Source organism: Homarus americanus, unplaced genomic scaffold (assembly GCF_018991925.1).
Source record: "Homarus americanus isolate GMGI-L3 unplaced genomic scaffold, GMGI_Hamer_2.0 scaffold46197, whole genome shotgun sequence".
In the NCBI taxonomy this organism is placed as follows: Eukaryota; Metazoa; Arthropoda; class Malacostraca; order Decapoda; family Nephropidae; genus Homarus; species Homarus americanus.
Genome location: NW_024723050.1, coordinates 1,613,770 through 1,627,850, shown reverse-complemented (window position 1 = coordinate 1,627,850; position 14,081 = coordinate 1,613,770). Strand labels below are relative to the sequence as shown.

Below are 14,081 nucleotides of genomic sequence, written 5' to 3'. Positions count from 1 at the left end.
TTGTCACAGAGCGCCTTTAACATCTTTACAACTATACCCAATTATAAAAGTATCATTTCCACTTGTAGTGAGAAGTAGGCATGTTAACTTTTTCAATGTTTGTCCTTTTTATTTTTAGATTTAGAATTCTGCCCCCAAAATATGGTTTAGATTTACACGTGTTCTTTATTGTTAAATTCACTCTTGGAACTTTATTTGTCTTTTGTTAACATGTATTAAAATTAGTATTTGATTACATGTTTATTGGGAATGTAAGAAATATTTGGAATACTGTTAATAAAAATTTACATGTTGCCAGTGGTATCAGTAATGAACCTCTTGTCCATGCATTTGAAAAAAAATAAAAAACTATATATATATATATATATATATATATATATATATATATATATATATATATATATATATATATATATATATATATATATATATATATATATATATATATATATATATATATATATATATATATATATATATATATATATATATATATATATATATATATATATATATATATATATATATATATATATATATATATATATATAGCATATATATATATATATATATACTGTATATATATATATATATATATATATATATATATATATATATATATATATATATACACACATACATATACAGTATATATATATATATATATATATATATATATATATATATATATATATATATATATATATATATATATATATATATATATATATATATAAAATCAACACCTTACCCCGCCAGGATTCGAACCCACGATCTTATAATTGTGACCGGGGAACGCTACCTCTTGGCCACCAGGACACTAAAAGCAGTCCTAGACTCTGTTATATTTCACACAGAGACTGTTCAACGAGCTTTTGGCACTGTGAACCTCTAATGGGGACCACCCGTGTCCTGGTGGCCCAGAGGTAGCATTCCCCGGTCACAATTATAAGATCGTGGGTTCAAATCCTGGCGGGGTGAGGTGTTGATTATATGTAGAAGTCCGCATGCTTTGTTGGGCTAATGAAATATATATATATATACTATATATATACAGCTAGACCCCGACTTACGACTGCTTCGACTTACGACCGTCGGGACTTACGACCGCCGCAGTTGTGACCATTTTTTTTTCTTTTTTTTTCAAATGACGCATGCATTTTCTATACTGAAACGTTTCCAGTTAATGTAGTCTCCATGTAAAATTAGAAAATTATGGGGGCCCCATGTGCATTCAACTGACTACATTAAAGGTAAGTGCTCAGTCACACTGTATCCATTCCTCATTATTTATTACTTCTACTGTACTGTAATTCGATTTAGATTTTTTATTAAAAAAACAAAATTATTTTATTTTATTTTTTTTATCTATGTCAGACTTACGACCATTCGGACTTACGACCTGGGTTTGGCGTCCCTAATGTCGCGATCCCACTACTCTTTATACTTGGGGAGTGAATCCTACCCCAAGTTATTAACAAATAAATAGTAGCTTGTGTGAAATGGAAGCGTGAACAGATGCCTCAAGCTATGCGAGATCCCGAGCGCCCAGGCTCGTGACACCTCCCCCAAAAAAGTGAGCTTACAACTAACTGGAAGCGAAAATGGATATACAGCTACACAGTGAAAGTAATAACTAACACAATTGGTTTAAATCAATATGAAGCAAAATAATTCATAATATAAACACAAGGTACTCAATGACAATAAAACAAAAAATTAATTTGCATATAGACATAGTTACTAAATAATCAGACTCGAGAAAGTGCATCAGCCAACACGTTCTCTTTTCCGCGGATATGGGAAATGTTCAAGTTATAGGGCTGAAGTGATAGAGCCCACCTCAAAAGTCTTTGGTTGGTATGTTTCATCTTGTCAACAAAAGTAAGTGGGTTATGATCAGTGAACACTTGAATGGGATAAGCAGTGCTGCCAATATATACTTTGAAGTTTTCTAGTGCCATGATCAGTGATAAAGCCTCCTTTTCAATGGTGGCATAGTTTCTTTGATATTTATTAAATTTTCTAGAAAAATAGCACAGCGGATGAAGCACGTGATCACTCTCACCCTCTTGCAGAAGCACAGCACCGGCGCCAATTTCACTGGCGTCGACATGGAGTGTGAACTGTTTCTGGAGGTCAGGTGCAAGTAGTACAGGAGCATTTGCCAGCAGGGATTTAAGATTCTCAAAAGATTCCTGGCAAGCCGTAGTCCACTTGAAGGTTTTCTTGCCACTCAGCAGGTCAGTCATGGGAGAGGCAACGGAGGAGAAGTTTGGACAAAAACGGCGGTAGTACCCCGCCATACCCAGCAACCTCATCACACTCTTCTTATCGCCTGGCACTGGATACTGTTGAATTGCCTCAATTTTGGCTGCTATAGGCTGGACTTCCCCTTGTCCGACCACATGCCCCAAGAAAGTGACGTGGGCATGGCCGAACTCAGTTTTGACGAGGTTCACCGTCAGCTTGCTTGCAGCCAGTACGGAGAAGAGGGCTTGTAGACGACTCATGTGATCTTCCCAGGAACTGCTGAAGACGATAAGGTCGTCTAGGTAACAGCGGACACCTTCCAGACCAGACGTGATGAAATTCATGAGGCGTTGAAAGGTTGCAGGGGCGTTCCGCATACCAAACGGAAGGACTGTGAATTGGTACAACCCCTCAGGAGTGACAAAAGCAGAGATGGCCCTGGAGCGTTCAGTCAGTCTTATCTGGTAGTAGCCCTGGAGGAGATCCAACTTGGTCACGTACCTTGCCTGTCCAAGATCGTCGATCACATCGTCGATGCGTGGCAAGGGATAACCATCGGGTTCAGTGACGGCATTCACCTTGCGGTAATCCACACACAGCCGCATTGACCCATTCGGCTTTGGAACTAGAACAACAGGGGATGCCCATGGACTGATGCTGGGTTCGACGAGGCCTAGCTCTTGAAGACGCTGTACCTCGGCTCGCACACACTCCTGCTTGAAGGCATTAAGACGGTAGGGACGCTGTCGGATTGGCTTGGCTCCCCTGGTCTCAACGTCATGCTCCAGCACTGAACAAGAGAGTGGGTAATCACCAACTATAATAAGATACTCCTGTAATAGAGACTTTATATTATTGGCTTGGTCACTAGAGAGATGACACAACTTAGCACTGGGGTCCTCCAAGATAGTAGAGTTTTCAACTTTTACACTAGACCCATTCATTATTTCAGAAAAACACTGATCTTTATCATCCTTACACTCTGGCACAATGATACAATTTGGCAAGGATTGATCAACACAAGCAACTGCTTTTCCCAGGGTTTCGTTACGAACGTGATATGACTTTAAAAGATTGACATGGATAAGGCGTTTTTTCTTACGCCGTTCAGGGGTGCTAATCACATAATTCACGGACCCCTGTTTTTCTAGTACTTCATATGGACCACTGTATTTGGATTTAAAAGGGTGATCATGTAAGGGCAGGAAGGCCAACACCTGCTCCCCCACTTGGAATTCTCTAGGTTTTGCCTGATGGGCCTTATCAAAATGCAGTTTCATTTTCACCTGAGCACACCTTAAGTTGGACTGGGCAAGTTCTACAGCCAGACGCAACTTCTCCTTGAATTGGACCACATATGAAGCTAAGGGCGTCGCGCTCTGATCACTCAACCAACACTCTTTTAACACCTTAAGAGGCCCTCGCGCCTCATGTCCATAGACGAGCTGGAAGGGCGAGAATCCTAGCGACTCTTGTTTACTGTCCCGAACAGCAAACAAAAGCAGGTCAACTCCCTCGTCCCAATCCTTCCCAGTCTCCAGACAGAAGGTGCGCAGCATGAGTTTTAGTGTCTGGTGAAATCTCTCTACCACCCCCTGTGACTGAGGGTGATAGGCCGAAGACCTCAACTGCCGGACTCCCAGGGTTTGCATTACCTGATTAAACAACCGGGAAGTAAAATTGGAACCCTGATCTGACTGCACCACTGTAGGAAGGCCTACTTGAGTGAAGAAGTGGGTTAAGGCTTTGATAACATTCTTCGCTGTGATGCGGCGCAAGGGAATGGCTTCAGGATAACGGGTTGCACAATCAATAATGGTTAGCAAGAACTGATGACCACGAGGGGTCTTAGGTAAGGGACCGACACAATCTATGACCACCTTACTAAAGGGCTCTTCAATGACTGGGATAGGCTGCAGAGGGAATGGTTTAACACTGGGGTTCGGTTTCCCCGCTACCTGACAATCATGGCAAGTGCGACAGTAAGAGCTGACGTCTTTCTTCATCCTAGGCCAAAAGAACTGGGATAAAATTTTTGCATAAGTCTTCCTAACTCCTAAATGACCACCCACCCCATCATGAGCGATACTAAGTATGTCCTGCCGCAAAGGTTTGGGAATAACAACTTGATGATGAACTAACCAAGGGTGATTGGCAGGAGAATTGGAGGGACGGAACTTCCGCATTAATACACCAGACCTAGTGTAGTAGCAATTTGATTCTTGCTCAGCTTCTGTCTCAGTGACTGACCTATTGAGAAAACCTACCAGCTCAGGATCCCCTGCTTGTAGCTCAATAAACTTACTTCTAGTGATGGGAGAGGAACCAAAACTAGTGACATCTGGGTTCCTATCTCCATCAGAACTACTCTGGAGGTTATCTGGTGGTGAGGAATCCTCAAAGAATTCACTGAGACCAAGATCAGTATGGTCCGGCTGAACAAGATTATCCTCGGACTTCTCACAGTCCTGGAGGGAAACTTCATCAACTTCACTAGTCTCTTCTACTTCTGTACTGCGGCTCATGCTACGGGTCACAGCACACGCAGGGAACAACCCTGGAAAGTCTACTTCTAACTGCACAGTATTATTCTCGGCAGTGGGACAAGATGAGATCACAACATTAGGGAACATCATGTCGCCAACAAGGTCATTTCCTATCAATAGAGAGACCCCTTCTACAGGTAAGCTATCTACTACTCCTAACGTGACATAGCCTGACTTTATGGATGACCGCAGGTACACTTGACAAAGGGGAATACGCGACCCACCGGTCAAACCGTTCACAAGCACCCAGCTACCAGTATAGCATGAATCCAGGAATGGAGCAGCTTCTTTAGTAACAAGAGATAAGGCTGAGCCTGTGTCTCTCAAGAGTTTAACAGAAATGGGTTGACTGAATTGATCCAAAGCTAAAGAACCAGGAGAACAAAATGGTTCAAAGGTTGATATCATAGAAGAGGGGGAAGCATTCAGGGCAACAGTCTGACTGAGGGCAGTGACACAGGGCTCCAATAATTTCTCCGATTGCTCGGCCACCCTGACCAAAAGAGTGGGGGATCCATGGTGAGAGGAATTTCTTTTCTTTAACTTGAGACAGTCGCTGATGACATGTCCTGGCTTCTTACAGTACCTACAACTAGAGTTTCTCTCACCAGTAGGAGTGGATCCACCTGTCCCATGGACCATGGGCTCACCCGGGGTAGATGATGCAGAACCTGAGGGTCGGGTCGGTATGACAGGAGGCAGGGACCCCGATGTAGATGTTGGTGTGGGCCGCTTGAAGGAAGTGAAGGACTGGGACATGGGAGCATAAGACCTGGAATTTACATTTCTATTAGTTAAGGAATAATGGTCAGCCACTGGACCAGCATCAGCCAGGGTACAGATCCCTCTCTGATCCAAGTGAGCTCGAATGTCGCCTGGGATACACTTTCTAACCTCCTCTAGCAGGATTAGTTCAACAAGCTTGTCATGTTCTACATGGGCAGACTCACTTTCAATCCACCTCCGACAAAGAACCTGTTTCTGCCTGAAGAACTCCACAAATGTTTGTTTGTCAGTCTTCCGGCAGTTACGGAACTGTTGCCGGTAGGCTTCAGGAACAAGTTTATAGGCGCTCAAAACCGCGGACTTAACAAGGGCATAGTCTCGACATTGATCCTCAAAGAGGGCAGAAAACACATCTAATGCTTTACCAGTGAAAGATCTATAAATAAGTTGAGACCATTGAGAAACAGGCCACTTGTTAAGTCGGGCTATGATTTCATTGTCAATAAGGTAGTTGAGGACAGCCTCTTCTAAACTAGACTTATTCATGGAAGAGCGGCCTTCTACTTCATAATAAGCAGCGAGGGATTGCCACTCTGCCTTAGTAATCCCCTTCAGTACTTCGGCTGAAGGTGAAGCCAAAAAGCTTTCCAGGTCAAACATGTTGAATTCAAAATCGAGTAGCGAAAAAAAAGTAACCGTGGCAGCTAAGCTAACTAGCTAGCTAATTAATAATGTCAAAATGCAATAAACTGTGAAACACAGCAAGGGATTAACCAAACACCTGGTACACAAGATAAGGGTTAACTCACCAGTAGCTTAAGCAATAACAGGAGCAATATAAATGAACACTGTGAACACAGCAACTTGCATCCAAAAATACTTAGCGATGAAACAACACCTGGCGAGTAACAACACTTGATATGACGCAACAATGGCGGTTAGCTCCAGGACACAGGCCCCCACTTGTCGCGATCCCACTACTCTTTATACTTGGGGAGTGAAAGGCCTGTCGTAAGTCGGGGTCTAGCTGTGTGTATATATATATATATATATATATATATATATATATATATATATATATATATATATATATATATATATATATATATATAGATAGATAGATAGATAGATAGATAGATAGATAGATAGATAGATAGATATATATATATATATATATATATATATATATATATATATATATATATATATATATATATATATATATATATATACACAGTCAACCCTCACTTTACGCGGTACCAGTTTCCACGTTTACGCGGTGCCCTGCCAGAACCCAGGATGCTCACATTCCGCGGTGGGTGTACCCCTTTACACGGTGAAGTATAATTTTTTTTAATTTAGCTCATAAAATTCATACAAATTATCCGGCCAGAATATAATTTACATTGCTGGAATTCTTACAATTTGATGATCATTTTGAATATAAACATCATAGATTTTGCATTAGACATACAAATTTTAGATATAATGTTTACTCTTGAGTAAATATGTTATCTTTTGTGCAAAATATATGATATTTATATTCAAAATATTCCTGGTCTTACAAGGAATCCAGCAATGTCAATTATATTATCCTAACTTTAGTCTGATTTATTATTTATTACTAAAAAGGTAAACAGTCTGGTATTCCCACACATTTATCTAGTAGGGACGTTGGTGGGGGGTGGGAGGGAGGGACCGGCGACCGACCATCTGTTACCGTGTGAAGAATATTTTTTTTTTTTATTAACTGAAGATTTTTATTTTAGCTCATAAAATTCATACAAATTACCCAGCCAGAATATAATTTACATTGCTGGAATTCTTACAATTTGATGATCATTTTGAATATAAACATCATAGATTTTGCATTAGACATACAAATTTTAGATATAATGTTTACTCTTGAGTAAATATGTTATCTTTTGTGCAAAATATATGATATTTATATTCAAAATATTCCTGGTCTTACAAGGAATCCAGCAATGTCAATTATATTATCCTAACTTTAGTCTGATTTATTATTTATTACTAAAAAGGTAAACAGTCTGGTATTCCCACACATTTATCTAGTAGGGACGTTGGTGGGGGGTGGGGGGAGGGAGGGAGGGACCGGCGACCGACCATCTGTTACCGTGTGAAGAATATTTTTTTTTTATTAACTGAAGATTTTTATTTTAGCTCATAAAATTCATACAAATTACCCGGCCAGAATATAATTTACATTGCTGGAATTCTTACAATTTGATGATCATTTTGAATATAAACATCATATATTTTGCATTAGACATAAAATTTTTAGATAAAATGTTTAATCTGAGTAAGTATGTTATCTTTTGTGCAAAATATATGACGTTTATATTCAAAATATTCCTGGTCTTACAAGGAATCCAGCAATGTAAACATGTTGTAATTCGCACTAGACATAAAAATTTTACGTTTCTTTTAGTATGGTGTGTGCATGTAAATGGATGAAAATAAATGAAGAAATTTATGTAAATCTACCCAAAAATACAGTTGAAAAACTTTTTATAAAATGTACTACAGTATTGTACACTAATGTATTACATTTTTTATATCTTGAGCAAAATATATGATGCTTATATTCAAATTAATCTCTGTCTTGCAAGGATTTCAGCAATGCAAATTATATTATCCTAACTTTAGTCTGAGATATTATATAAAATAAACAAAGAAATCACCAATCTTTTATCTTGGAACACGAGGGTGGTGGGAAGACGGGGGGGGGGGGGTGGGAGGTGAGGTGACAAAATGTCTGGCATTTGTTTGTTTATTTTTTTGAGATAAGATTTGACAGTTGGCGCTGAAGGCCTGCCTGCCTGTTTATTTATCATTACTTAAGAGTGACTAAGCTCTTCTCATAATTTGCCACCCAAACGACCTGGGTGAATATAACTTACATTGGAGGGATTCTTGTAAGATAGTAATTTATTTGAATACCTGTATAAACAAGCTATATTTGCAATAGACATAACAATTTTAGTACCGTAATCATTTAGTACATGTACAATACAGGTTTGCACTTAGGTCCATTGTTACTGTACAACATTGACTAAATTCACTAGATAACATACGCCTGGCAGCACAATCTATAAGAATACGCCATGCATACATGACTGTGGCAGCTCTTCCACCAGTCACCCAACACTTCAATATCATTATCAGCGGTGTCATCATCAAATCCTAAAATGATGTTTGCCAAGGCATTAACAGGCTGGGCCTTGCACAGGTTGCGAGTAATAAGGGCCTGCTGACGAGCATTAATATGGGACACGTACAGTCGCCTTCAGGTGTAATGTTACCCCCTAACACGCCTTTCTTGCTTATGTGGCAATGTCGCACCCTCGTGTGGCTTGGGAAGTGAGTGATAGGGTTGTTTCCTATTGTTTTTGCCAGTACAGTATTTGTATATTAATAATAAAAAGGAAAATCATCAATGCATATAATACATATTTTGGATTCTGTGATATGATATATGTCACAAAAATGAAGCCTTTGAAGAAAGAAACAATGAAAGGAAAGGAAGAAGTGGCAGGGGTGTGAGAAGTAGGGGGAGAGGTTGTTCGACACTTCAAACGAGCTGACATAATTCCATCTCACTACCTTACTCGCATTCTCGCACCACACTCCGCTCAGCAACTTCGAAGATGAATTCTCAGCAGGAACAACTGGTGTTACAGGGAAAATTGTCGCGTTGAGAGAGGCTGGCCATACGATTGCAGGCATAGCAAGAGCTAGGAATATCGAAACCAACATTGGGGGAGGAAAGTGGAAACCTAAACCGACCTAACTCTGGGGGACTGAGAAAGACTACCCTAGTGGACCATCAAAGAATCATGGATGCAGCGACACAGTCTCTACTGATAAATGGAGTCACTATTAAGGAACGGCTTCAACTTGACATTTCTGCAGGAACTGTGAGAAGGCAGTTACACGAGGCCGGGATACACCATAGGACTCCGGCAATTACGGGAAAAGTTAGATCACCATCGTACTGCCAGACTCCAGTTTGCCCAGCAATACGAGGGTGAAGGCATAGACTTTTAGGGTAAGGTGATCTCAGATGAGAAGACATTTGCACCCACCACCCATGGTTCTCTCCACTGTTGGCGGCCCAACAACACGAGGTGTGAACTTCAGAACATCGAGGTGGCAAGAAAGGGACAGGTGACAGAGAATGTTTGGGGATGAATACACGTATACAGCATGGGTGAACTAGCTGAGATTGAAGGAAGATTTAACTCTGAAAAATATTTGGAGTTTTTGGAAGAAGTGATGATCCACCTCAGTTTGAGCCTACACTATCCCATATCCCAAGTGCATAATATTCATGCAGGTATGAATAACAATATCCTAAACCTCTAAATTTATGGTCTAATGTGAATATAATATGTACAGTGGAGTCTGGATTTACTAGGTTCTGGTTAACGAGTTTGGTCATTTACGTGGTGCCTTGCCAGAATCGAAATGCTTTAATTACACGGTAAATTTGGTCATTTACGCGGGTGAAGTATAATTTGTTTACTGTACTACTGAAGATATTTGTTTTAGCTCATAAAATTCATACAAATTACCCAGCCAGAATATAATTTACATTGCTGGAATTCTTATAAGATTGTGATTATTTTTAATATAAACATCATAAAATTTGCATTACATACAAATTTTAATCTAATTTAAGAATTTATTAGAAAGAGCAAAAATTTTATCTTTTGTGCAAAATATATGACGTTTATATTCAAAATATTCCTTGTCTTGCAAGGAATCCAGCAATGTCAATTATATTATCCTAACTTTAGTCTGAGTTATTATTTATTACTAAAAATGTAAGCCTACTGTTTTCACCCAAACATTTCTCTGGTAGGGAGGGAGGGACCCAGCGAGCGTGGGAAGAGGGGGGGGGGAGCGGGAGGTGGGGTATTTTGATTGACAGATAGTATCTGGGTGAAGTATAATTTGCTTATTTACTGAAGACATTTGTTTTAGCTCATAAAATTCATACAAATTACCCGGTCAGAATATAATTTACATTGCTGGAATTCTTATAAGATTGTGATTATTTTAAATATAAACATTACAGTATAAAATTTGCCTTAGACATACAATTTTAAGAATTTTGATTAGAAAGAGCAAAAATTTTATCTTTTGTGCTAAATATATGACGTTTATATTCAAAATATTCCTTGTCTTGCAAGGTATCCAGCAATGTCAATTATATTATCCTAACTTTAGTCTGAGGTATTATTTATTACTAAAAATGTAAACCTACTGTTTTCACCCAAACATTTCTCATAGAGGGAGGCGCCAGCGAGCGTGGGAAGGGGGGGGGGAGAGTTGAGTCCATTATTTGAATGGACATTAACCGGTGACTGTATTTCTCTTAAATATTAATTGTGTATGCATACCATCATAAAATTAAGATGTTATTTTTACCACAACGTAGGTATTCTGTCGGAAAAAGTGGAATTTGTGGGTCGGCCCAGTCTCTATTTCAATTAATCCCATATGTTCTGTTATTTCATTTACGCGTTTCTCGTTTTACGTGGGCCTCCTCGGGTTCAATTGCCCGCGTAAATGCAGACTTCGCTGTATTTGTATTTATAAATTCCTGGTCATGACTATTATGATTATTATAACTAGCAAACAAAACAAAGTAAGGATATAATTGATGTATTAAAACAATGCCCAGGTTATTGTTTTCCCAATTATATTTTAATATTGCAGGATAATTCTCCCTTCCACACAGCCAGAATCATCAGACGATGGTTTGATGAACAGCCAGACATAAAACTTCTGGAGAGGCCGAGCAAAGGGTGTGATCTCAACCCCATCGAGAACGTATGGAGAACCATCGTTAGCTCATGGGAGACGGACAGTGGCCGAACACCACAGCAACTCCTCCAACACACGAAGGATGAGTGGGAGCGTTTTCGCAGAAATCTTCAACAAATTCTGTATAATACTGTAGCCTCTCTCCGAAACAGACTGCAAGAAGTAATTGCTAAGAATGGTGGGTGGAGAAAGTACTAACGTTGGAACTGGCTATTCAACCACCCACCCCCCTCCAAGATTCATGTATGACACTACTTCCACCTCTGACCTGGTTCGTATTGCGACACTAAATAAAGCATAACAGATAAATATTTTTTCTTGAAATTACATTTATCAGTTTAAGACAAATTAATTTTGTTAGTGATATAAATGTTTGTTTTGTAATAAATATTGTATCCAACCATTATTTATTTTATCTTGCATTTAAATAGTTTAATATATTTAAATATTAACTATAAAACCTGAAATGTTTAATACAGTGGCCCCTAGGTTAACAAACACAATTCGTTCTAGAAGGTCGTTCGTTAACCGAAACCATTGTTTCAATGGGATTTTGGGTAATTGGTTCCAGCTCACCGAAAATTACATACAAAGTAAAAAAAAAAAATGCAGTAAAGTACACTTACTTTGAGGTGTTTATGTAGAAGGCTCCTGGTTGTTCATGATGATGATGATGGGAATTAGAAGTAGGGGTGGAGGAGAAGGGAAAAGAGAAGGAAGTGGGGGTGGAAGAGAAATCACCCCATGCTTGATGCCGTCATTTCACCCATAAAATTTTAAGTTCACTAGGTGTAATTCAAGATTATTTTCTTTAAATCAACACTGCACTGCACTATTTATTGTCAATATGTTAAATAAATTTCAGAATGACCAATAATTGTACTGTAAAAATATAAAAATACAGTAATACCCTGATTTACGCCGTTTCGCTTTACGCCATTCTACATTTACACAGTACCTCGCCAGAACCGGAATTTCATTTTACACGGTGCATCTACTCATATATGCGTGGGTGAAGTACAGTCAACCCTCACTTTACGCGGTTAATGTAACCCACAGGGTACCGCGGAAAGTGAGAAACGCGTAAAGTGAATAACATAACATTTGGGATTAAATGAAATAGAGACCAGCTGACCCCCAAACTCCACTTTTTCCAACACAATACCTATGTTCTAGTAAAAATAACAACTTAATTTTATGATGGTACATTAGGGGGCAGTGAAATTTTGCTCAAAGCTGCACTCTTCAGGCATTGTTCCTTATACATATCTAAGAATCCATGCCAAATTTGAAGCTGATATGTCGAGGTTTAGTCTGCCGCATTTTCAACTGAAATTTTTAAATTTACCTACAGTACTAGCCAAACAGCCGCTGTGGCGGTGCAATGTTCTGTTCAGTGTTTATCAACTTTTTTTTCATATCTCTTATTTCATTTAAGTTGTCTTGTTGCAGATGAGTATGGTGCTATGTCTATATTGATTATCAGCCTTTTCTTATTTCATTTCTCAATGTTGTGTTACTGTACTGTAATGTAGGGGAGACCTGGGTAAGTAGCTGCCATTGCTACTGCCACCTTAACTGACTATGGCATTATCACAAAGGATGACAAGAGTCAGGTTATTGGACCACATAAGCTGCGGGATGCGAGACAAAAATACCGATTTAAGAGGCAAGAAATTGAGATGGCTAGTTTAGATAATTTGACGTCACTCTATTTTGATGGTAAGAAGACCACCACTCGTGTGATGATAAAGAATGAGAAGACCGAGAAATGGAGTTCGAGGATGATGGTGAAAGATCATTATGTCATCATGGTTGAGCCTGGCAATGAATATCTCACACATGTGACTCCCAAGACTGGACACGGAAAGCAGATTGCCAAAACTATTCGCGAGTTTCTGGTGGAGAAAAATCTAACCCAGCAGCCCATTGTGTGTGTTGGTTGTGATGGAACCAATGTAAATGTAGGATCAGAAAATGGAGTCATTCATCATCTTGAAATGTTACTTGGTCACCCGCTCCATTATTTCATATGTCAACTTCACGGAAATGAGCTGCCTTTCCGCGCAGTTTTTTATCACTATGATGGTAAACCAAGTGGTCCTGAGCATTGGCATGGTCCCATTGAAAAGCAGATCAAGGAGTCTTTGTCTGAGCTTCCAGTTGTCGCCTTCCAGCCAGTCAGTTTCCCTGATTTCCCTGTGTTTAATGATGAAGTGGAGAAAGATCTGTCCCGGGATCAGAAATACCTGTATAGGATTTGTAAAGGAGTTATCACAGGTGTTGTTGAAGATGACTTGGCTGCTATTGAGCCAGGTCCTCCCTGTGTGTCAAGGTGGAACACCTTATGGAGTAGAATCCTCAGGCTGTATGTAGCAACATCAAGACCCAGCCATGAGTTGAAAAGAATTGTCATTACAATAATAAAGTTCAGTGCTCCAATGTGGTTTTACATCAAGATACACCCTTACGTAACACACGGCTCAAGGAATGTATTCCAGTCCCTGCTATATATGAAACACCTGAATAGTGAGGAGGAGACGATAGTGAAGAAGGCTGTCCAGAGAAATGCATACTTCGCCCACACAGATCAACTTCTTCTTGGTATGTGTGCAGATGAGGACATGACTGTTAGAGAAAAAGCTGTCTCAATGATAAGAAAAATTAGAGAGGAGAATCAGCAAAAGGAAGAATGCACTGGCA

The 14,081-nt window shown here is 39.2% G+C and overlaps 1 protein-coding gene across 1 annotated transcript in view; it reads left to right on the top strand.

The window, feature by feature from the left end:
- Nucleotides 1-11,687, top strand: part of LOC121863242 (TATA-binding protein-associated factor 2N-like) — a 103,531-nt gene extending 91,844 nt beyond the window's left edge. Inside the window, exon 9 of the mRNA XM_042361754.1 lies at nucleotides 11,293-11,687. The gene's annotated coding sequence lies outside the window, so the exon portion shown is untranslated. The remainder of the gene's footprint in view (nucleotides 1-11,292) is intronic.
- The last annotated feature ends 2,394 nt before the right edge of the window (nucleotides 11,688-14,081 follow it).